General features: G+C 32.1%; 1 pseudogene; it reads left to right on the top strand.

Annotated features, from left to right (window-relative positions):
• The first annotated feature begins 2,221 nt into the window (after positions 1-2,221).
• LOC105881181 (replication factor C subunit 3 pseudogene) lies at positions 2,222-14,920 on the top strand (annotated as a pseudogene).
• Positions 14,921-25,479: the final 10,559 nt, after the last annotated feature.

The raw sequence follows: 25,479 nt of genomic DNA, 5'->3' as shown, positions 1-25,479 counted from the left end.
GATTTTGTTATACTATCTTATTGTCCTGAGAAAAATATGCCTTCTAGAATGTATTCTTTAAAGATGTATGAGGGGGAAAAAATTAAAAATAAAAGCTTTCAAATGGAATGATTGTTTCTGCATTTTATAAAAATATTTATTTTTTCCAAACAAATCAAAACTAAAAACTAAAAAATAAAATATGGAGTGGGAAAAATAAACAAACAAATAAATAAATGGCACCCAAAAAAGCTCTTTTTACAGTGAAAGGGAAACTAAAAAACATAGTAGGAATGTTCAAGTTGGAAAATCATTAATAGATGCGAAAATGTTCAGTGAAACTTTGAAAAGAAAGAGAATATTGAAGTATTCTTATAGTATTTTTTCCAGGAAATTACTTATTAATTACAAGGAGAAAAAATAGTAACTTTACCGAGAAAATTAGTAGACACTGTTTTCAGTGATTAGTGTTAACGTTACGGATTCTGGGAAATCGTGTGCCTTCTGAAATGATGCTCTGGGGAGGACATAATATTTTTAAAGTGATAACCCTGTCCCAAATGCATAACCTAAACACAGTCATGAGGACACATCAAAAATACACAATTTAAGAAACATTTTACTAAAAAACTAACTTACATTCTTCAAAAATATCAAAACAATAATGACAAAAGGCTGAGGAACTAGTTAAATTAAAGAGAACTGAAAACATATGACAATCAATTGTAATGTCTGTTCCTGGATTATTCCTGGTGTAAGAAACATACCTCTAAGGTACTTTACTGGGAAAACGTATTATGACTTAGATAATATTATTGTGTTATTAAATTTTGTCATTTTTATCATTTTACTGTGGCTCAGATCCTTTCTCTTAGGAAATACATACTGAATTTGGTGGTAAAGAGTCATAATAGTTGCATTTTATTATAAAACTGTTCATAAGATAATATATTGTAAAAGGCATTAAATATTGCAAAATATTAAAAATTGATAAATCTATGTGAAAGAGCCTTTGGGAGTTACTTATATTATTCTTGAAAATTTTCTGTTAAGTTTGAAATTCTATCAAAATGTAAAGAAATCCAGCTAGTATTATCCTAATGAATATAAAGATTATTATAAAATGTGGAATATGCCATCACAATAACCTGATATATATGTATAGCATTAGATTAGTGGAAGAATGGTAGTTACTTAAACTACCGAATAGCAACATGAATAAATATCATAATGTTTTCAGCAAAAACATGCTAAAAGGTTAAGATTTACTGATCAGGCTCACTTAAGAATCTTAAATATACAAAAATAAGATATGTAAGTATATACATGTATCAAAGTAGCTCTTGCAAAGGTGCATTGTAAAATCAGGCTAAATAACCCAGAAGGAGCATCTATCAAAAAAAGAGGTATGGGAGTGGAGAAAGGGGGAGGGAAGTTGCATTAAAAATAATGAAGAAATAAAACAAGGAAATGACAGTTCATGCTCTTGTCACTATTATCTGTCATGAATCTATGAGTATAGTTAATTAAGTTTTCTTTATATTTAGAACAAACTTTTCAAAGGCAAAATCAATCAAATAAGCAAATGTGTTTATTTAAATTAATTAAAAAAATAAGACCTCAAACATATACCACAATAGTTCTCCAACATAGTTATGTACACCTCAACTCTTCACTCATATCCTCTGCTCTAGATCATTAAAGGGAGGGTTCAGTGACTTCAGTTCAATTATCAATATGACATGTACACTATAGCACAGATATTAATATGTAAGTGCACCTATGGAATATATTGCCCAATGTAACTGACACAGACATGAAACAGGTTACTAGAAAATATTTTAGGTTAATGACATGAATTTTTCCCTGAATTTTTACTGGATACAACTTCAAGCAATGTAGCATATAGAAAAGAATATTTAATTGTTATTCATTTCCTCTACTTTATTCAGCTTCGTTCATTTGATAATAATTAAGAAGATGTGCTATCTTAATCTTGGAATCTCTCAGGCATATACAGGAGCAATTTTGCTGTTTGTTTTAAAATTTATTTATTTTGTTGTTATATTTTAGTAGTCATTTGCAATACCATAGAAGAGCATTAAATACATCATTGTGACCATAGTGAAACAACTCTGGAAACATGCTGTTATTCAGAGAAAGTGATGTGATTCACTGTGGTGACAAGTGACAAAGAATAAAAAAATCAGAAGTAAATAAGTCACTAGTAACATTTTTTCCCATGACCGAACGTTTGTCAATGCCACCAAATTTGCAGAACATTGGAGACCTGGACCACCTAAAGCTGTAAGCATTCATTTCTCTCTTGTGATTTTTTTCTACCTCATATTGTTGTGTTTTAAATGGACTTTGTTTCAGTTTCCAGCTGCTGGGTATCCTACAGGAATGAAGTTCTGATAGGATGTTTTAAAAAGACTTAACCGGCTCCTGTGATTATTTAGGCTTAGCAGTTTGTAGGATAATAAGTTGGAGTTTATCACTGCCAGCATTTTGGATGTGTGAACTTCATTTAGGAGAGAAGAGGTCAGTAATTCAGAATGTTCTATTTCAGTTGGAGAAGAAAAGTAGATACCAAAGAGAGTCCCTATAGAGTCTGTGATCAAGTAGAAAGCAGAGGATGGAAATTAGGAAGGCTGCAAATCTAAGAAGCAGTAACATTTCTAAGAGGAGAGAAATAAAATAGAAATAAAGGTTGGTAGAAAGGATATAGTTTAAAAGTACCCAGGAGAAATCATCCTGGAGTTTTGAGTGATGATCCTTTCATGAACAGGAAGAAGTTGAGTAATATAATTTCATTTGCCATTGTGACCATAATTACTAGCCTACTTGTATGTTGCATTCCAATGAGAGAAAAGATGTTTAAATTATTTTTGTTAGTTTTATTCTAAATGTTCCAAGTAGATCAAAGGAATTTCATACCAGTGGTTCTTTCTGTAATAGGCCAGGATAAATGTATTCAATTTTGAGTGCATAAATTAAGGTCTGCTAATGTGATTAGTCTTGTTTTTAGCAAGGAAAATTAATGAAATCATTCATCGGGAAGTGGTGATTCACTAATATCAACTAGTATTAATTTATACTCATCTTACCTCTAGATATGGAGGTCAATTGAAGATTAAATAAACAGTTTATCACTTGGGCATTAATAAAAGCACTGTCCCAAAGCTGTTCTTAATTCTTGTAGGCAGAGAAACAAAGAAAGAGAGAGAACATAGAATTTTGATTTGGAGACATATTAGCCCATGCACTATATTTTGTGTTTAAATTATTTTACTTAAGTAATTTCCATTTTTTGCTCAAAAATTACATGTAATCTTACTACTTCTTTTATATCTATAAATTCTATCAAGCTAAAGTCAGTAACTTTGAGCATTAGTTTAGCATTTGACATATACATATATATGTGCAAGAGAAACATTAATTGGATTCATCATTACATTTAAATAATATGTGTGTGTTACTCCCATTGTGTTATTTTTAAATATTGAACTTGCCTTGGATTCATAATCATAATTTATGTGTTTAACATTTACACAACTCTTTGTTTGAAATGTCTGCTAATTCTATAATACACCTTCTATAAAAGAAAGTACATTTTAGTTAAGCCAGGCATTCTGGATTTTTGAAGACAGATCTCATAAAATTCCCCCATGATCACTTTATTCTCACCTGATTTCTGTGGACAAAAAATTAGCAGTAAATGGTTTTAATTGAAGAATCACTGGGGAAGGGTACAATGATGACAATAGAAGTTTCTAGATAATAGAGAATAGAGAAAGATGACTTTGTGATTTAAACTATAATATATAATTCTATGCCAATTTGCTAAGATCTGAGGGATTTAATAATCAATGAATCCCCATTAACATCTGAAGAGGCAGTCAATTCAGGCAGAGAAAAAAATCAATGTATGGTTATCTTGATCTGAACATTTTATACTGAGGACATCAAAAATTTAAAGTATAAAAACTAGTTTTAGTTTCCTCTTGTCATTTTAAAGGCTTTCTAATAAGAGGTGACATAGAAGTTATCCGTTTTTGCTGATAAAGGCTACTGGGCATAATGAAAAAGATATGAACTTTAGATTTAGAAGACCTAAGTCCAAGTCATTGATCTGTCTTTTTCTTTTTTGTGATCTTGAGAAAATTTTTATTTTATTTTCTAAATAAAATCATAAAAAGGAAATTCCAAAATATGAGAAATTAAATGTTTGAGATTTCAATGGTATTATAATTCATAATTTATAAAACATATTCTTTTTAAAATTTTTATGGAGATATGTAAAGTAAAAAGTAAAATTTTCCTTGTACCCCTACTCACTTTAATCACTAATAGATAGTCAATACAATTGCAGAATAAAATTTATCTGGTAGCATACAGACTTTTAGTGGTTGTTTTATTATTGTGATCTTGTATATTATAGTATATTAATAGAAATACACACACACATAAAGCTTTGCAACTTCATTAAATTATATTGTATGGATATATTTCTATTTGGATTCACTTTAGAAACTGCTGCATGTAATTAAACTTTGTGATTTAATGTTTTATTTAACTATGATCTATTGATGCAATGTTAAGCAGCTTTAAATATTTCACTATTACATACAATACAGCAAATATCTATTTCTCTATATATCTGTTTATATATATTCTGTATGCATACATGTATATGTATATATATGCTTTTGTTCAGGTAAGTTTTGGTAGATACTTTCATTTGTTAATGACATTAGTAAATCTATGATTATTCTGTAATTAAGTATGCAATTTTGATAGCAATGCAAACATAATAATTTGTTTCTATATATACCTGTAAAAATTTTGAGTTACTTTTGTAGGATGGATTCCTAGAGGTTCAATTGTGTTTTATTGTTTTGACAGATATTGCTAATACTCTTTTACCAGAGTTTATAATAATTTATACCCTCACCAGGAGTCTCTAAAAGTTTTTCCATGTATTGAAAAGTGTACACTTTCTATTTTTTATACTTACCAAATAATTTTTTGTTTTGAAGTTGGTGATAGTAAGATTGTTTTTGATTTGAAAATAATTTCTAACTTGCAGAAAAGTTACAAAAATTTGTGTAATGCCAATAACAAATATATACCTTTTACCAGATTTACTTGTCGTTTATATTTTTCTCCACAAACTTTATCAATCTCTCTCTTTTCCCTACCATCTTCCTTGAACCATTTGAAAATAGGTTGTATATATCCCAGGTTTTCATATCTAAAAAAATACAGTGTTTATTTTTTAAGAATATATATATAGTTTTTAGGAGAATTTTAATGTGTTAATAATGTCATTGTATTTCTTTTTCTAAGATTTGCTTCTGCATACTCTTGTTTTTCTTCTGGGGCCTTTGTCCTTTTCTTATTAACTTATAAGGGTTTTGCATAATGGATAAAAACTCTTCTTTTTGTGAACTTATTTCTCAGTCTTTTTATTTATGAATTTTGGGTTTCGTATTATACAAAAGATTATTTTAATGCTGGTAATGTAGAAATATTGTCTTATGTTCTTTTTAGTACAACTTATTAAATATTATAAATCTAGAGTTTCATTTTGTGCACTGTATGATGTAGGAGAAACATTTTAAAAGGCTGATTTTTGAACTTTGAGTAAGGAAAGCTCATGTTTACTTTTTGTAACTTTTTCCTGTAGCATTTTTGTGTCAACCTTATGAATGTTACAAACATAGTAAGTTTCTACTATACACTGAGCACCCTGTGAAACTTTTTATTTAACAAAGAGGAAAGAGATATGGGACATATCCTCAAAGACCTTAAAAAGGAAAAATTGGCATACTTGCCTTTATTTTGCCACCATCATTATCATCCTTTTCATTAGATTTCTAGATATGTAGAACCCTTACTCTGTTCTCTGGCAGCCTGGGTCCCTCCAAAATAATATTTCATGAGTATTGGGCAAGACATACATATTCTTTATTTCTTTCTCAACATCAAAAATAACTCATTATTATGTCTTCTTCTTCCAAATCTCTATAATATCATAAGAAGCCATCATCATTTAGTATATTAATTCATTGTTTTACTTTAAAAGTACCATAATGTCCAAGTTTCAGAGATCTCAGATATGGATACATTAGAATCACTTAATAATCTTTAAGAAATCCCAATTTTCAGGCCACACCATATTTCTACCCAAAGAGAATTTGCAGAAATTTCTATATATTCATAATTCCTTTAGGTTTGTGTTTTCTTACATACATTTAGTAAATGGAGAAAATAATTATGTTCAGAGCTTTCAGTTCCTATTAATTACATGATGAAGAAATCCCCCCCCCCTCCATTTAAGGCAGAATTTCTCAACAGTTTCACCAATGACATTTTAGACTTGATAACTCCTTGTTGTGGTGGCTGTCCTGAACTTTGTAGAATGCTCAGCAGCATCCCTGGTTTCTACCCATTCAATGTCAATAACAGTCTCCATTCATTGCAATCATTAAGATCTCTAGAAAATGTCTAATGTCCTCTCTGGGGAAAAATAGCCAACATTTGAGATCACTGTTCTATGAAATGGAGTGAACCCTACTTTTCATGTCGGTCATGATTTATAAATACTGTCTCATTCCTGGAGTAAAATATAACTCTCAAACAAACAAAAGTCATTTAATTTATCTTAGAGCTACTTTGAAAATTGGAAGAAAAAACCAGCTGCATGGAAGAGAGAATGCTGATAGAAACCAAGATTATTCTTTGTTTTATTTTTTAAGATACTTTCATTTATTAAAAACATTAGTAAATCTAAGAGTATTCTGCAACTAGGTGATAATAGCTTTGGCAATAATATAGTCATAGAAATTGGTTTCTATTTTCATGGATTAGCCCACTCATTAGGAAAATTCTTATGACCTAAAAAATGATTATTTAAAAATGCAGAATTATGTAAAAATATATGTGTGAAAATTTAAACACTTTTTATTATTGTAATAATAATTGCAGGGAAACTTCTATGCTTGTGTCTAGAAAAAATTTAGTTTTTCTTTGAACACAAGAACATACACATGAACACAGAAACATTCACATACACACGTATATGTCCACATATATGTGCACTGGTTTTCCATTCAACTTTAGAATATACATGTTACATATAGGTATATGTATATGTTTTATGCATTATATGCATATATGATATTATTAATTTTCATTTTTAATTTATTATATTTTACAAATTACCCAAGGAGATAGCTGACATCTATAACTATGAGCCCACAAATTTTCTGTAAATTTAGCTTCTGGCTGTTTAAGGAAAAGCTGATGATAAGGGAATTTATTTTCTCAAAATTTACAAGTATAGAAATGAAACATTACAATACTTTAACTTTATAACCTTAGAGGATGATTGTTGCTGATAAAAAGCTCTTTTCCTAAATGTATAATGCATCTTAAATAAGTTTTCAATTCTTTCTCAAAAAATGTTACTTATATTCAAAGAAAGCAAAACAGGGTCTAAACATAATGCACAGAAAATAAATTTCCTAAAGATGGGTGAAATTATGGATATTTTAAATGAAAATTATCTAAGCTTTAAGTGAACACTAATAATTTTCATATTTGAGAACAATCTATATTGTATGGTTTATTAATTTTAATCATTAATGAGGGGGTATTATATTCTAATTATTTTTATATTTAAATGAATGGTATTTAAAATGTCAAATAATCTAATGCATAAAGGGCAGATTTCAAATAGAATATATTATCATAATGCATATTGTCTATCATTACCATAAGCTAACATGGATTTCTTAATGTTTATTTAAAGTAGGTACTTTTAATTGTTGAAAAAGAATATTCTTTTTTTTAATTTCAGCATATTATGGGTGTACAAATGTTAAGGTTACGTATATTGCCCTTGCCCACCTCCCGCCTCGAGTCAGAGCTTCAAGAGTGTCCATCCCCCAGATGGTGCCCATCACACTCATTATGTATATATATACTCATCCCCTCCACTTTCCTCCCACCTGCCCGACACCCGATAAATGTTATTCCTAATGAGATATCACTTATCTCCAGTGAGAATGGCCTTTGTTAACAAGTCCCAAAACAATAAATGTTGGTGTGGATGTGGGAGATAAGAACACCCTACATAGCTAGTGGGACTGCAAACTAGTTCAACCTCTCTGGAAAGCAATATGGAGATACCTTAAAGCGATACAAGTGGATCTACCATTAGATCCAGCAATCCCATTACTGGGCATCTACCCAAAAGAACAAAAGACACTCTATAAAAAAAAACAAAAAATGCCTGCACTCAAATGTTTATAGCAGCACAATTCACAATTGCAAAGATGTGGAAACAACCCAAGTGCCCATCAATACATGAGTAGATTAATAAAATGTGGTATATGTATACCATGGAGTACTATTCAACTATAAGAAACAATGGTGATCTAGCACCTCTTATATTTTCCTGGATAGAACTGGAATCTATTCTACTAAGTATTTCAAGAATGGAAAAATAAGTACCACATGTACTCCCTAGCAAATTGGTTTCACTGATCAACATCTAAGTGGACATATAGGAAAAAGAATATTCTTTATGGGGAGAGACAGAATTTTATGAAATGATTCAGGGAAACAAAGGTTAATGCATTAATGTTTTTTCTAATAAGAGATGTGATTCTCAGATTGTATTAGTAGTTTATTTTGAGCATGTCTATGGTCTGCTGGCTATGATTCTGGGCTCATCTAGTCAAGCATACAGGTCTTAGTAACCAATAAATGGATAATTCCACCAAGGCATGCAATTATATTTTCCCTAAATTCAAATCTGACACTGCCAACTTACAATCAGTGCCCCTCACTGGGTCTTTGGATACAGTATAAAATCTCTATAGAGACTGACTCTGACTGTGGTGAAAACAAAAGGATGGTTTATCCAATGGAAATCTAAATGAAATTTATATTTATTGTATATTTGGAGTGCTTCATAGCATTTCTACAATTAAAGGAAAAGATTATAAAAAGGCAACTGCTACCTAACACAGGCAGGGCCACTGAAGATCTTATAAGTTGTTCTTATGTAAGAATAACATTATTCTTCCTCAGTATAACATTTATAGGGTTTGTTGGTGGTTAGAACTAGAACAGTGTCATCACTTATTGATCCTGTAGAACAGCATGGCTTCACGATATTATCTCTTGAGACTCAGTAGCAAGTTGTGGCTGTTTTCTCTCACTGGGAAAGGAAAAAATCCACTTATTTTTATAATATTTATTTGTTTGATGAAGAAGAGTTGAATGATAAATGGGAATATTTTCTGAATTTATTTATATGCAAAGAAAGACATGAATATGGAATACTTATTTGTCTTTTTTCTTTTTTTCTTTTCTTTTTATTTTTTTTTAACTTCCCTGCATTAAAGAGCTTCCCTTCCTTCACATTGCACTTTGCGTGAGTTTCAGAAAAGATAATTACAGGACACTACACTCAAAAATATATGTGTAGGCTAGGCTTGGCTGGTTGCTCTCTCTTAGTCTCTCACCTGGGAATGTAAATTGTAAGCAAAGACACACAGAACATTTATTGAAGAAGCAACATTTAAGGTTATAACCATAAATAGAAGAACCATGATTTCCTGCTGCTGAAAGCATTGGGTCTGCCCAATTTCCACTTCTTGCTTCTAGTTAATCACATATTCCTCCAATCTTGTAATTGTGTAGCCTGTATCCATTGAGTTATTTTGTTTTCACTTTTGCTTTTTGTGGAGCTAAATATTTCTTTAACTTTCATTATGAGCTCAAAAATATCAGCTCTAATGTTTACAATCAGAAAGAACAAAGAAAATTATTGGAGACATAACAACTGTATAATCCTTTAAAATATTTAATGTTTTATATTAATTTTAGTATAGTGTGAAATGGAAAAATTATAATTAACAGATAATATTATCTAGTTATTCCAAGAATATTATTTAGGATAAGACTAAGGAAAACCAAAGTGAGTCATTTTCAAGAAAGTTTAAAGAAACTTATTAAACAGCATATCAGTATGACAAAAATTATTAAAATAATTAGATTTGAAACAGTCATAAGATGCTAAGAAAAAGAGCCAAATATTATAGTAACATGGAACATGATTATCTATATTTGTATATGTATGTATATACACAGAGTAAAGCCAATGGAGAAAAATATTGACTGTGGTTACTTTAGTTTGAATTACAAATAATTTCTGTTTTCTTGTTTATAATTTCTACATGTAAAACATTTTCAAGTATTAAATCAAGAGAATTTTCTCATGTTTTGAAATTGTCAGAAACTATGAAGGGTCTTAAATCTTACCCTCGTATACACAAATATACATATAAATAGATGATAGAAACATATGCATACATATTGATATATACATACTAGCGGAAACATGAGGCCTCTGGATCAGAGATCAGAACTTTATTTACTCATAGCAACACAAGGGCAGAAAAACATTCTAGTATTCCTTTCTCTGTTAGTCAAAATTCTCCAGAAAAATAGAACCAACAGGAGATATATACAGGTGATGGATATACAGGTGATAGATAATAGATATATAGATAGGTAGGTAGATAGATAGATGGATAGATAGATAGATAAAGAAATAGAAAAATATTTATGATGAGGTATTGTCTCATGCTCACACAACATAGAGTCTGAGAAGTCCCACAATCTGTTGTGTGCAATACCTGGGAGTTCCATGAAAGCTGCTGGTGGAATTCCAATAGAAATCCAAGGGCCTTCAGAACCAGGGGAGTCGATGGTATAAATCCGTGTCTCAGTTCATTCAGACAGGAATCAAAAGGGGTAAATTTTCCTTCTTATTCCTTTTGTTCTATTCAGAGTCTCAATTGATTTAATTATGCCTACCAAATTTGGGAGGAAAATCTACTTTAATGAGTACACAGATTCAAATGTTAATCTCATCCAGAAACACCCACACTGACACATCCAGAAATAAAATCTGGGCATACCATGCCAGTGAAGTTGACATATAAAATTGGCCATCATAGATAGTTTGTGTGTTTCGAGGAATTGATTCATTTCATTTATGTTATCGGATTGATTGACATAGAATTTCCCATAGGATACCCTCATTGCCCTTTTAATTCTATGGTATTGGTAAAATGGCACCACTTTCATTTCTGATATTATTAATAGCAATTTATGTCTGCTTGGTTTTTTTCTTAGTAAGCCTAAGTAGTTTTATTGACCTTTTCAAATAACCTGCTTTTTATTGCTTTAATTTTTTAAATTGTATTTCTATTTTCAATTTCATTTTTTCTCTTTCTGCTTACTTTAGGCTTAATTTTCTTTGTTCCTTTAGATTCCCAAGATAGAAGTGTAGGCCATTCATTTGGATATTTCCTTTGTTTTCTACCACATGCACCTAATGCTATCAATTTGCCTCTCAATACCAAAAGGTATAACCCACAAATTTTGATAAGTTATATTTTAATTTAGTTCAAAATATTTTTAATTTATCTTGAGACATTATCTTTGATCCATTAATTATGTAGAGGCATGTTGCATAATTTTTAAGTAGTTGGGGATTTCCTAGCTATCTTTCTGCTATTGACTTCTTACTTAATTCCTTTGTGGCCTTAGAACGTACCCTATATGATTTTTGTTCTTTTAAATTAATTACAGTGTGTTTTATGACCCATCAATGTAATCTATCTTGGTGAATGATTCACATGAGCTGGAGAAGAATGTTTATTCTTCTTTTGTTGGATAGAGTATTTTATAAATGTCAATTAGATCAAGGCAAATAATAATTCTATTAGGATCATCTATATCCTTACTAATTTTATTCCTATTTATCTGTTAATTAGTCACAGAAAAATATTTATATCTCAAACTCCAATGGTAGATTTGTCTCTTTTTCCTTCATTCTATCCATTTTTTGTCCCATTATTTTGATACTCTTTTGTTAAATGCATAGCCATGAAGGATTATTTTGTCTTCTAAAAGGATTGACACATTTACATTATATAATTTCTCCTCTTTATTCCTTATAAGCTTCCTTGTTTCATGTCAGATTTATTTAAAATTAGTATAGCTACTCCAGCTTATTTATTAGTGTTTTTGTGGTATATATTTCTTCACTTCTTTAATTTCAACTTACTGTGTTTTATATTTGAAGTGGGTTTCTTGTAGTCAAAATTCAGTTCATTTTTTTTTTTTTGCATTTCGTATACTTTGACAATTTCTGCCTTTTAACTGGTGTAATTAGACTATTCACAGTTAAAATGATTATCAGTTTTGTTGGGCTAATATGTTTGTAATTGATTTTTATTCATTGCTCTTGTTCTTTTTTCTCCCTATTTTTCTACCTTGTTTTAATTGAATGCTTTATATTATGTCATGTTATATTACTCTTAACATACAAATTATATATTATTTTTTTAAATGTTTAATTGTTGTCTTGGTGTTCACAATATACATTTTTAACTAATCTAAGTCTACCTTCACATACACAATACCACTTCACATGTATTCACAGTACCTTTGAACGGAGTATTCACAATTCCTTCCTCCTGTCCTTTATCACAGTGCAGTCATTCATTTTCTTTTACAATATGCTATACATTGCTATTATGTACTTTGCAATGCCTTAGATTAATTAAGAATAAAAAAATAGAATACTTATTTTATCTTCATTTACTTGTTCTCTGGTGCTTTTTTTGAAAAATGTAACTCCAAGTTTCTAACTGCTATCCATTTTCTTCTTCCAGAAGAACATTTTTTAACACTTATTGCAGAGCACTTCTGTGGGCAATAAAATACTTTAGTTTTTATTTATCTGAGGAAGTCTTTATTTCTTCCTCATTGTTGTAGGATAATTTCACTAAATATAGAATTGTAGTGTTTTGTTTTTTTGAACACTTTAAATATCTCACTACAATTTTTTCTTGCTTGCATTGTTTAAGCTATAAGGCCACTGCAATTTTAATGCTTATTTCTCTACAGGTAAAGTGTTACCTATAGAGGTAAGGTGTCTCCTCTTATTTCTTTTAAAATTTTCTCTTTTTTAAAATTTGTAATTATTCTTTTATTTTTATTTTGTTTTTCATTTACTTATATTCTCAGAAGATACAATGTTCACTGGGACATTGGGAAGATGGGGATTGAAACTCACTCAGAGCCAAGGAAACAATCAATAGAGTGAATAGATAATCTATAGAATAGGAGAAATATTTTCATGTTATACATCCAATATGGGGCTGATAACCAGAATCTATAAAGAACTCAAACAAATTAGCAAGAAAAAAATAAAAGAACCCAATAAAATAAGTAGGCAGAGAAATTTTTCTCTTTGTCTTTGGTTTTATGCACCTTGAATCTGATATGCCTAGGAGTATGAATGCATTTGCATGTGTGTGTGTGTGTGTGTGTTTTATCCTGCTATGTATTATCTAAACTTTCTGCACTTGTAGTTTGATGTCTGTCATTAACATTGAAAAGTTCTTGACAATTATTACTTCTAATATTCCTTCTAAGCTGTTTTCTTTTACTTTACCTATTGGTATTCCAATTATTTGTATGTTGAAACTTTAATTATTGTTACAAGGTTCTTCAATACTTTGTTTTGACCTTTTCCTTCTTTTTTACTTTTCCATTGCAATGTGAGAAGTTCCCATAGATCTATCTACAAGTTCACTCATTGTCTTTTTGGCTATGTTGAGTCTACTGATGTGTGAATAAAAGGTATTCTTAATTTGTATTACTGTGCTTTTTATTTCTAACATTTCCTTTTGATTATATCTTGGTTCCCATCTCTCTGCTTACATTATTTATCTGTTCCTTTCATTCTATATACTTTTTCCATTAGAGTCCCTAACATGTTAATCATAGTTATTTAAAATTTACTGCCTAATAATTCTAACATTTGTGTCATACCTTAGGCTCATTCTATGATTGCTTTGTTTCCTCACATTATGTTTCTTCTTCCTTTTGGCATGCTTGTAGTTTCTTGAAAGCATGGAATAGAAATTGAGATAAACAGGCCTTTAATGTGAGGATTTATGTTAATCTGGCTAGGGTTTGGGCTATGTTTAATGTTTGTTGCAGCTTTTGTACCAGAGGCTTCAAATTCTTTGATATTTTTGTCTTGGGTCTTGGTTTTTGATGTATTATATATGTTTGGTATACCTATATATATGACTCTTTTGACTATACATACACATACACACATGTGTACTTATTTCTCCTCATAGAGTGTGTACTGTGTACCTCTTTCATCAAAATTCATTATAATTATACTAGAGCCCTGTTTTAGTAAAGAGGCAGGGAAGGGGAATACTCTGTAATGTACTGATTAAGATTAGTAGTAGATGCCTGTAGTAGATGCCTGGCAGTTCGTGTGCCTGCTCCCAGCATTGAAGATATTTATCATGTATTTTCTACTGTGTGCAAGAAGGAAGGTCTGACTCTTCCCTCACAACTGGCTCATGGACTTGCAGAGAAGTCCTGTAGAATTCTCAGAAAAGCTCTACTAATGTGTGAACCCTGCAGAATGCAACAATATCCTTTTACTGCAGATCAAGAAGTCCCTGAGACAGATTGGGAGGTGTATCTGAGGGAGACTGCAAATGCTATTGTCAGTCAGCAAACTCTGCAGAGGCTCTTTGAAGTTCATGGAAGGCTCTATGAGCTTCTAACTCATTGTATTCCTCCTGAGATTATAATGAAAGGACTTCTCTCTGAACCATTACATAATTGTGATGGACAATGAAAAGAGAAGTAGCCCAGATGGCAGCTTATTATGAACATCGTCTACAGCTGGGTAGCAAAGCCATTTATCACTTGGAAGCATTTGTGGCCAAATTTATGGCACTTTATAAAAAGTTCATGGAGGATGGATTGGAAGGCATGATGTTCTGACTTCTCTCAGTGAATCTTCCAAATATTTCTCAGTATCAGTATTTACATACAGCTTATATTAGAAGAACTGTGGGTAAAATAAACTAACTTTACTTAAAAAAAAAAGTGCAGTGCTTTAGTGGCCTGCATTTCCATGCTGTGACTTTCACAAGCTTTTTATCCCATGATAGTGTTATCAAACTAACTGGGGTTTGCTCACCTGGCACAGTGAAGCCAGACACTGAAGCCAAGAGTTTCAGCAGCTGAAAGAGGCTTTATGTACAGGGCAACATGTAAAAAGTACACACAGCTAATGCTTAAAACTTGAACTAGATGGCTTACAAGCCAGGGTTTTTAAAGGCAGGGGTGCATTTCAGTCAGGCAAAATTGTTGGCCTGGCACAAAAAAGGATCCTGAAGGGGGATCAGGGAATATGTGGATTTAGGGATTCTTGGATTAGGGGAAATAGGTTGGACAGTCCCCTCAGGGGGAAATTCAGAACGAAGAATGGTGGTCAAGGTTTAATTCCTAAACTCTCCTTTATCTGTACTTTCTATACAGGGGTGGTCTCTGAAAAACGACTCAAGAATAAATGCTAAGATGCCATCTTTATTTTCCATAGGGAACCAAATACCTTATGACTCTTGTTGGCTTGGAGGGCCATTATTCTCATCAGGTTGCCCATTCACTTTTCAAGGCTGGCCGGGTGCCCAGAACTTCCTCTGAGCAAACTCAAGATTTTTCTTTATTTTTATGGTCTGTGGGGGTGGAGGGGAGGAATGACTGACACCCTAAGATGGTGGGAAACCCCTAAGAGAGTTTCTTTCTCTGTTTCAATAAAGTGTTTACCCATCCCCTACTTACCTCCCTGGCCGAAAAGTTCCCAATTTATTTTTTGCACCCCAATCCCCCACACACATACTTTTTCTGTGAGTCAGTGCTAGAGGGAGCCAGACTGAAGACCAATTCTCTGTTCCTGTTCCTCCTGAGATAAAGTTTCACAACTCCGCTCCATCAAGGTACTTTTTCTTGGAGAGTAGTACTTTGTTATAGAGAAGAGTCTGGGTGTTTTTCACAGTAGTTATTATGACTCTCCTAATGTAAGAGTTAAGAGTGGAAATTTTTTGGATCCTCATAGTGAAAACTCAAAAATCATGAGGTTGCTGGAAGAAAGACCACTAAAGCACAGGCCCCCATCAAGACTCCAGCCACATGAGTTTCTCATTCTCACAGGAGTCCTCAATCAGACTCCCAATAACTCATTAACATTACTACTTAAGTGCTTATACCAGTTTATGGACCCTGCAGCTTCTGCATCCAATAAAGCATATCTGGGTGAATGCATCTCTCTGGGTATGCTTATTGTCTTTCCTAATATTTAAGCGGCAGCTTACCATGCAAACTTAGTTCTGTAATGCATCTAAAATATGAACTAAGATAAAATCTTAAACTCCTCAGCTGATTGAATGGATGAACCTCCTCTTGACCAAGGAAACCCCAGAACTACCCTAACGCTGAGCTGCTGGCCATGAGAAGGGAGGTCAGACATGCCTTGTCATATCCCCTTCCCTTCTTGGAGATTTCCTTTGTAACTCATTAACAGGCCTAAGACTATGTAAGACAAAGCTTATAAAACACCGTCAGGCCATCAATTTACCTAACAAATCACTTTAGTTTCCATAAATGTCCAGTAGCTTGTCTCTGATTAACAGACATCCTATCTTAAGTTAAAATACTCCAAGCTTTTAGACAAAGCTTCATTTCTTTAACCAGTTACAAACTAAAGAATTTTAAAACCCTCCTATAACCTAAAACTCCCCCCATGCTCCCCACCCCCACAGCGCTTTGAGATGTCTAGCCTTTTCTGGCCAAACTAATGTACTCCCTCTCACATATTGACATAGGGTCTTAAGTGTAATTCCTGTCTCCATGAATATATTCCATATAAAGCCAGACTGTAACCCAGCTACCATAAGCAATTCTCAGGATCTATTGAGGTCATGTGCTCCTGGCCAGTCACATTCATTCAGCTCAGAATAAAACTCTTTGAATTATTTTACAGAGTTTGGGTCTTTTTCCTTTAACAAAGAAAAGCCATTGAGTTTTGAGTTTGTTGAGCTTTTTCTTCTTGTAAGGATAGAAGTTGTGGATTCTGGCTGGACGCGGTGGTTCATGCTTGTAATCCTAGCACTCTGGGAGGCCGAGGCAGGAGGATTGCTTAAGCTAAGGAGTTCGAGACCAGCCTGAGCAAGAGCAAGACCCCATCTCTACTAAAAATATAAAGAGATTAATTGGTCAACTAAAACTATATAGAAAAAATTAGCCAGGCATGGTGGTGCATGCCTGTAGTCCCAGCTACTCAGGAGGCTGAGGCAGGAGGATCACTTGAGCCCAGGAGTCTGAGGTTTCTGTGAGCTAGGCTAAAGCCATGGCACTCTAGCCTGGACAACAGAGTGAGAATCTGTCTCAAAAAAAGAAAAAAAAAGTTGTGGCTTCCATGTTTTTACATGTTGGAACTGAAATCAGACTGGGCTGCAGATATGCCTCAGTCTTAACTTACTATCAACAAAATGTTTTTTCATGAACTTAGTTCCTTTTCTATCTATCTCTTCAAAATATTGTTTATGTGAGCATGTAAAACTCTTTTCCATACTCTCAGAAGTTCTCTCAGTTCCACACTGCTTCTCTGTTACTGTTTATAAACATCATAAAATATCCTATATAAAATATCATGTATGAATATCATGTATTTTATATATAATAAAAATCCTAATACACAACATGCCCTTTAGAACAGTTCTGTTTCCTACTGCAATTCTGTTCCTGGAGAAATTCTTTGTAATGTTCAAATTGGTCCCTATCTCAAACTACATTTTATGGGAGAATTATCTTATTATCTTGATTTTGCACCACAAAAGACAACACTGGAACAGGCACTAAAAGCAAGAATTTCTTTGTATAAAGCAGTGGTTCTCCAATTTTGACTGCACATCAGAATTAATTTGGAAGCTTTTAAAATACACTAATGCCTGGTACACTGTGGAGAGTGACTGATTTCATTAACACTTTGTAAGAAAGTAACCTGAAACAGTTTTTTCTCTATGAAACATTTCAGGTGACCAAAGTACAAAAGAGAAGTTAAAAATCAGTTTCATATTTGAAATATTAAAATCCCTCAAAATTATAAATTCTGAGTTCCAAAAGGCACCCTGAAAAGATAAACTATAGAATGTCACTTATATTTTCAAATTATAGATCTTAAAATATACTTGCACTCAGAATCTCAAAAGAGCTATTATAATTCAATAATAAGAAGATAAACAATGCAATTGAAACATGGACAAAGGATTTGAATAGACATTTCACCAAAGAAGACGCAAGAATGGACAGTAAGCACTTGAAAGGCACTCAACCTTGTCTGTCATTAAGGAAACATAGATTAAAGACATAATGAGATAACACCTCACACATTTTATAATGGCTATAATAAAAAGTATAGATGATAATAAGATGTTGGCAAGAATGGAGAGAAAGTGAAATCTTCATACATTGCTGAGAGGAAAATAAAGTGATTTGACTGCTTTGGAACAGAGTTTTTCAGTTTTTAAAAATGTTAAACATGCATTTAACTTAGACCCAGCAGTTGTACTCTTAGGTATCTGCTCAAGAAAAATGGTATCTGCTCAACAAAAATATAGTACATAGATGTGAATATTCAGAGCAGACTTATTCAAATAGCCAAAAAAATAGAAATAACGTAAATGTCCATCAACCAGAGAATAGATAAACATAATGTAGTATATCTATACAATGGAAGACTATTGAACAATAAAACAATATACTCATACATGCTGTAACATAAATGAACCTCAAAAATATTGTGAATTGAATATAGTCAGATGCCAAAAATCACATATTGTATGATTTTATTTTTATGAAATGTCCAGAGAAGGCAAATCTCTGGAGACAGAAAGAAGATTAAAGTTATCTGGGTTGAGTGGGAAAGGGCAGTGGTTACAAATGGCAAAAGGGATCAATTCAGGGTGATAAAATGCTCTAAAATTATATAGTGATACTGATCACCAAACTCTAAAGTTACTAAAATCATTGACTTGTAATTGTATACTTGAAATGCATAAAGTTTATGATATGTAAGTTATTCTCAGCAAAGCTGTTAGAAAACTGATATAGAATGTGGAAAGACACAAATTTTGAACATTCTCTTACAATAATATCTAGTAATCTGCACATCTGGCAGAAAATAGTTATATAACCTAAAATTACTGTTCCAGAAATTCATATATGAAGATATAGAGAGATGCAATAAAAGATACTTCACTATTATCTTTTCACAATTGAAGATGAAATAAATAAGAAATTAACAACTTGTGTTCCCCTATGTATGGTAAATATTTATCAGAGGTAGATATTGGAGTTACATGGAGCTATGTTGAATATCATGTTTGCTATGTCTGGTATGGGACTTCTCTGTGATTCAGGTTTTCTATCTGTACATTGGAGATATTAATATTCTCTCCATTTATTATTTATGGTTGGAATGTAAAAGATTGACCTAAAAAGATACCTAACACAGACTTTGAAATGTAGTATATAATCAGTGTTTTTACCTACTCCTCCTAGTAGGTAGGAGGATAAGATAGAACACATTCACCACATTCACAAGTGTTGGGGACAATAGCATATCTTTTGGGGGGACACAATTCACTAACAGCACAGGTTAAAGAAAAGCAGTCATGTAAGACCTGACTGGAAAAAGAAATTATTAGTACTAAGGTTGGCTTAAATAAATGGATTTATTTTGATCGAAATAATATCCTATAGGCTCCTTTAAAATGAACTCTGATTAAATTTTGAAATGTATTTGAGTCATTAAGATAATTTATTCCCATGTATATGCATATTTCCTAAGGATTCAATTTTTTGGTTCCCCACATTAGGAGTTTCAAAAGTCTATTTATATAAAACAATAATAAATGTCTCCAGTATAATATTCAAATTATTTATGTATATACAATATTAGTATTTATGAAAACATTAAGCAGGATTTTAGAACAATGTAAATATATAGTACGCATATTGTATAAATGTAAATTGGCAAAATGAAACATAAGATTCAGAAAATGTTAATTTATACATGCTTTTAAGGCATATTTTACTGCTAGCTGGCAAATAGATTGACTATAAATATATGTGTAAAAGACAGTATAATCGCTGACAGGACTTAATTTTGTTGCATATTTGGCGTTTAAAAGTTAAATACAATGTCTATTGGGCTCATAACATAGCCTAGGTTTTAACAGACTAATGAAAATTAGAATCACTCAAAAATTTCATGCCAAATTAGTCAGAGAGAAATAATATATTTTATTTGACATCTTTGCAAGCTATAAGACATGTAATTAGATTATACATACCTATTCCTGAAGATATGGTACTTTTATACAGTTCCTATATAAACATATTACAATCCACTTATGAAGGTAAGGATGTTTGCAAATAAACTTAAGTATTTTAAGCTAGACAGTTATAATTGCTCAAGTACATTAAAAATCAAGAAGTTTTAAAAAGTAGAGCCATGATGATATTGAAACAATTCCTCATTGAGTTAAAATTAATTTTAAAATGTTAACACATTTTCTTATTTGAATAAATTCTATTCAAATATGATTTGATTTTGGTTCCTCAAATGAAGAGTTCTTAAAGCACATGTACATTATTTATGCTATATCTACTCTGAGTAATTAAAACCACATTTCAGGCCGGGCGCGGTGGCTCACGCCTGTAATCCTAGCTCTTAGGAGGCCGAGGCGGGCGGATTGCTCAAGGTCAGGAGTTCAAAACCAGCCTGAGCAAGAGCAAGACCCTGTCTCTACTATAAATAGAAAGAAATTAATTGGCCAACTGATATATATAGAAAAAATTAGCCGGGCATGGTGGCACATGCCTGTAGTCCCAGCTACTCGGGAGGCTGAGGCAGAAGGATCGCTCGAGCCCAGGAGTTTGAGGTTGCTGTGAGCTAGGCTGAAGCCACGGCACTCACTCTAGCCTGGACAACAAAGCGAGACTCTGTCTCAAAAAAAAAAAAAAAAAAAAAAAAAAAACACATTTCAGTGAAATAGCTGACAAACTTAAGAAGAGTTTAGACTTGTTTCATTTATTTGTTAGAATATATCTTCATTTGAGAAGTGGCTTATTTAAATCTGATAGACAAAAAGTATTTACCTCTCATAACTGTTGTGATTCTTAGTATCACTCTCCTTAAGTCCAATAGCAATTTTCAAACTATAAACCAATACATTTTGTAATGAAACACATCAGGGACAGAAGCTTAGGAAAAATCACCAGTGGCCTCAGAACTTCAATTTAACGGATTTTCTCACCACAGAGGTAGAAAGACACATGTATGTAGTTGTCTGCACGCACACAGCCAAATTCGTAGTTGTTAAAGTTGATTTCATTCAAGACGGACAGCTCTATTTTGCCAGAGATACAATCAACTTTTAGTTGTGGTTTCAACAGATTGCCCCCAAATGGTTCTAATACATCTTTTATATATGATCCAGAATTGTTATTGATTTGGTAATCTTTCTGGGAGAATTTGTGGCCTAAAGGCAAAATTTATTGCCTATATTCTAAGAACATTCAGTTTTGATAAATTCCTATATAAAATCAATGAGTACTGTGTTTTAAGTTTATACCATTCTGATTCTTGGAGACTTCCTTGAACTCTACACAAATCTATATTGAATGATACTTGCTTTGTCACTAAGAGAGTTTTAAAAACAATGTGGTCCTATCAGTTGTTTTGCATTAATTAAAAGTCATTTTTTATGTGGTAGTATTAAAATCAAAATAAAAAACTATGAAATAAAACAAACAGGAACAGAATAGAATATTAAAAAGAACCTACATGTATATGAACATCTGACTTGTGACAGCAGTGGTACTGGAAACAGACTTTTGCAATTAATATTGCTGGGTAATATGGAATAATAAAAATAAGACTGCTCTTCTATCGCAAACTACTGATACAGCAGAGTAACTTTGGTATTATATGCTCCAGTTGAACATAGACATATCTTTGAACCAGCACTTTCATTCCTAGCTATATCTCCAACAAAAATGCATGCACATGTACAATGAAAAACATATATAAGAATGTTAACAGCTGCATTATTTGTAGTTGTCCCATAATGAAAACAACCCAAATGCCCATTGTATTGCAAGAAATAACTATGTTAATTAACAAGAGTTTTGTTTTGTTATTTTTGAGACAGGGTGTCACTATGTTGCCTGGGCTATGGTGTGGTAGCCCAATCATAACTCACTGTAACCTCAAGCTCCTGGGCTAATCAGGTGGGAGCCCAGAGACAGAGTGAGGATCAGTGACTTTATTGGGAGTTAAGGGGAGTATAAAAACAAAATACTTGAAGGGATTTTACTGGTGCATTTGAATGTTACTAGATCACAGTCAGGGGAGGGCAAGAAGGGGAAATTGTAGTGGAGACCAACCTTATCACACAGGTGTACCTGGTAGTCTGGAAAAGTTGTTCACAGCCTGTTGGTGTAAATATTGAGGCATCAGGAAAATAAGAAGTTTAAAAATATTTAAAGCACACCCATAAATATTAAATAGATGAACTTGGCATTATACACAGCATTGAAAATGAACAAATAGTTATATATAAAAATATATAATAACACATGCAAACTAGACATAAAGGATTGTAACCTGTATTATTCCGTTTATATACATTTCAAAATTAAAACAAAAAAAACACAGTAGTACCTTTGAGAAGGAGGGATATGTAGAGATTTCTTTGGATGTTAGTCTTATTACAATTATTAAAATATTCATTTATTGATAGTGATTCTACTTGTAATAATACAATAAGCAATAATTTTAATGTACACATATATTGGGTTCACAACATAAAAGCTTTTTAAGTACATATAATATTTTAATAATATTTTAGCTGCGCTAGATAGAATAAGATTTTTAAAAATAGTTTTTCTGATCAAGCTGATTGAATTTTTCATTATATATTAGTTTACCCATACTTAAAGCTAAAATTAAAAATATTTTTAATTTTTTTTATTTCAGAATATTACAGGGGTACAAACCCTTTGGTTACATGTACTGCCTTTGCACCACCCAAGTTGGAGCTACAAGGATCCTCATATCTCACCTCTCACAAATATCAACTCATCATGGAAAACAGACTTAAACTTAAGGTGTAAAACTATAAGAATTCTAGAAGAAAACGTTGGAAAACTCTTTATAGACATTGAGCTAGACAAAGAATTTATGCAGAAGACTCCAAAAGCAATCACATCATCAACAAAAATAAATAAATGGGACCTACTCAAATTAAAAAGCTTCTGCACAGCCAAAGAAACTATCACTAGAGTGAACAGACAACCTAGAAAATAAGAGAAAATATTTTCATGCTACACAACTGACAGAGGGCTGATAACTAGAGTCTTTATAGAACTGAGGATAATCAGCAAGAGAAAAATCAAATGCCCCCATTAAAAAGTAGATGAAGGACATGAACAGAAACTTTCAAAAGAAGACAGACTAATGACCAAGAAACACATTAAAAAATGGTCAATGTAACTAATCATCAGGGTAATGCAAATCAAAACAACAATGAGATTTCACTTAACTCCAGTGAGAATGGCTTTTATCAAAAAGCACCAAAACAACAAATGTTGGTGTGAATGTGGAGAGATAGGAACAGTCATACACTGCTGGTGGGACTGCAAAGTAGTAAAGGGTCTATGGAAAGTAATACAAGATACCTCAAAGAACTAAAAGTAGAATGAAATACCATTTGAGCCAGCAAAACTACTACTGGGCATCTACCCAAAGGGAAAAAAAGACCTTCTATAATAAACACATCTGCACTCGAATGTTTATAGCAGCACAATTCACAATTGCAAAGATGTGGAATTAACCCAAGTGCCCATCAATTTATGAGTGGATTAATAAAATGTGTTATATGTGGTAATAAATGTAGAAGGTGGGGAGTTAAACTAAGGTTGGATGTGACAATGAGTTTAGTATTTCCTGTTGGAGCATATGTGGAGTGCTGCTAAAATCCTATCTTTTCTTGCTTGTCCACAGGTGGGAGATTGGGATTGAAATGGAGATCAATGAGCCATTGAACAAAGGAGACATTTCTGTTACTTTTACTTTGCTGCCTCCCTCTCCACAGATATTAGTGCAAAACAAGAAGTTACTTTTCATTGAGTTGTTTATTCTTAAGACAGCTGCATAAGAGAAAGAAAGTTTAATTTTTGGATTGTACTGAAGAGAGAGTTCATTATATCTGGGAAACAATACTTTTTTGTGGTCAGATCTTACTGAAAAGTATCATGTTTCTTAAAGTTTATTTACTAAATTTACATATGTTTAAATGAATACTTCTCACCTCTACCCACCAATCAAGTATCATGAATATTATTTAAAATTTCACTTACTTCATTAATATGTTTTTTAAATAGTTTTTCATGTAAGCAAATAGATTCAAAATTAGGATTGCACACTAAATTCTAACAGTTTAAATAATCGACAGACAGAGATATGCAAATGAATAGGACTCAAAATTGCAAAATCTTTCCCTATTTTTTATAATGTTCATTAAACAGAGACTATAAATGCTTTCAGAATTCAAGTATCATTAAATATAATTGGTGCTACATTGTAAAATCTTACTTCTGTTGACATGATTATTCTCTATGACTTCTGTATGATTATGTAAAAGATAGTTCATCTTAGACTGGGAAAAAGAGTTATCTCAAGGTTGCTCTAGGGTAAGAATCATGTGAGGGATTAAAGTGCTAGTTTTAAATAGAAATCAATAATAATTTTTTTTAAATTCTAGAATTTTAACTTTCTAAAAGATTTTAAAATTAAAATTCTTTTTACAAATACAAATGTTGATTATTTGGCTGGTATCAAATACTGTCATTTCTTTCTTTATAAAAATAGATAAGAAATAGGGCTACTATTTTTGTTAGGGGTGGTAAATAATATGGAAATGAGCATTTTGTATGGCTCATCTCTCCTTTATATTTGCTTCGTTGACCTTGGCCTCAGCGTCCTTCCATTGGCAAGCCACAGTGCCAGTTCTCTTGTGATATCATCTTGAGTAAAATGTAACTGATGGACATTTCATAGAACCTTGAATTTAGTGGAGAACAAACGAATGTCAAACAAAACAGAGAGCAAAGAGAGACCATCAGGCTAGCAGGTGTTATTTAATGTTTCAATTTCTTCCTTTTTCTCATTTGCTGATTCAATATAGGCCTTTATTGTCAGTGTCCTCTAGCTCCCTGAGTGTTCTTCTTCCTTTTGTGGTGTTCCAGCTGCTTTTTACCCCTTTTTATCCTCCAGAGGTTGTGCATATTGTTTCTCCAATGTGTTCTCTTTCTCTTACCTTCATGTATGGTTTTCTTTATATTCTGTATATTAGTTCTCCTACATGCCTTTCACACTGAGAATCTGAAACAGGCATCTTTCTTGTTTCTATTTTGATAAGAAAAACTCTTTAACCATTTCCTAGAACCTCCAAACAC

The sequence above is a fragment of the Microcebus murinus genome, chromosome 1, assembly GCF_040939455.1.
Source record: "Microcebus murinus isolate Inina chromosome 1, M.murinus_Inina_mat1.0, whole genome shotgun sequence".
NCBI classification, from domain to species: domain Eukaryota; kingdom Metazoa; phylum Chordata; class Mammalia; order Primates; family Cheirogaleidae; genus Microcebus; species Microcebus murinus.
The sequence above is the reverse complement of the archived record's forward strand: the minus strand, read 5'-3'. Positions and strand labels throughout refer to the sequence as shown.